The sequence below is a fragment of the Nicotiana tabacum genome, chromosome 4, assembly GCF_000715075.1.
Source record: "Nicotiana tabacum cultivar K326 chromosome 4, ASM71507v2, whole genome shotgun sequence".
NCBI lineage: Eukaryota > Viridiplantae > Streptophyta > Magnoliopsida > Solanales > Solanaceae > Nicotiana > Nicotiana tabacum.
In genome coordinates, this window is record NC_134083.1 from 80,054,201 (window position 1) to 80,055,536 (window position 1,336).

The window sequence follows — 1,336 nt, forward strand, 5'->3', positions numbered from 1 at the left end:
TATCCACAATTAGAAAAATTAGCTTTTGCTTTAATAAGAGCCTCTAGGATATTAAAACCATATTTCTAATCTCATCTGATACATGTTATTACAACTTATCCTCTTCGAAACATTTTGTGCAAACCCGAGCTTTCGGGTCGATTGGCCAAATGTGCCATAGAAATCGATGGATAAGATATCGAGTATTGACCCCGAACGGCTAGCAAATCTCAATTCTTGGCGGACTTCGTCGCTGACTTTTCACCGGCCATCGTACCCGAGATCGCAAAATATCTACTGATAAAATTGGGTACCTTTTCGAGAGTCTGGACCCTTTTCATGGATGGTGCCTCGAACACGAAGGGGTCCGGATTAGGCATTGTGCTAAAATCAACCCCTATGTAATGTAATTAGATAATCTATCAGAACTACAAAATTGACTAACAATGGGGCCAAGTATGAGACCATTATTGCAGGTCTCGAACTAGCTAGAAGCTTGGGAGCGGAGATCGTAGAGGCTAAGTGTGATTCCCTCCTTGCGATAAACCAAGTTAACGGGACTTTTGAAGTCCGAGAAAATCGAATGCAAAGGTACTTGGATAAATTACAGGTGACTCTACATCAATTTAAAGAATGGACTTTGCAATATGTACCCCGAGAACAGAACAGCAAGGCTGACGCTGTTGCGAACTTAGGTTCATCGGTCGAAGATGACGAACTCAACTCGGGGACTGTCGTAGAACTCATAAGATTGATGGTCGATGAAGGTCACGCCAAGATAAACTCCACAAGTCTAACCTGAGATTGGAGAAATAAATATATAGAGTACTTCAAGAACGGGAAGCTTACATCATATCCAAAGGAATCGAGAGCTCTCCGCATAAAGGCAGCACGGTTCACCCTATCCGAAGATGGAACACTGTATAGAAGGACATTCGATGGACCATTGGCAATATGTTTAGGACCAGGAGATACCGATTAATTCCTACGGGAAATTCATGAACGCACTTGTGAAAACCATTCCGGTGCCGATTCGCTGGTCCACAAAGCAATCAGAGCAGGGTATTATTGGACCGATATGGGCAAAGATGCGAGGGAGTTCGTTCAAAAATACGACAAATGCCAAAGATATGCGCCTATGATTCATCAACCCGGTGAGCTGCTCCACTCGGTCCTATCTCCATGGCCGGATGAAATGGGTAATGGACATCGTCGGCCCCTCCCATCGGCCCCAGGTAAAGCTCAGTTTATTTTATTTATGACTGATTATTTCTCTAAGTGGGTTGAAGCACATGCTTTCGAGAAAGTCAGAGAAAAAGAAGTGATAGACTTTGTTTGGGACCACATCATATGTAGA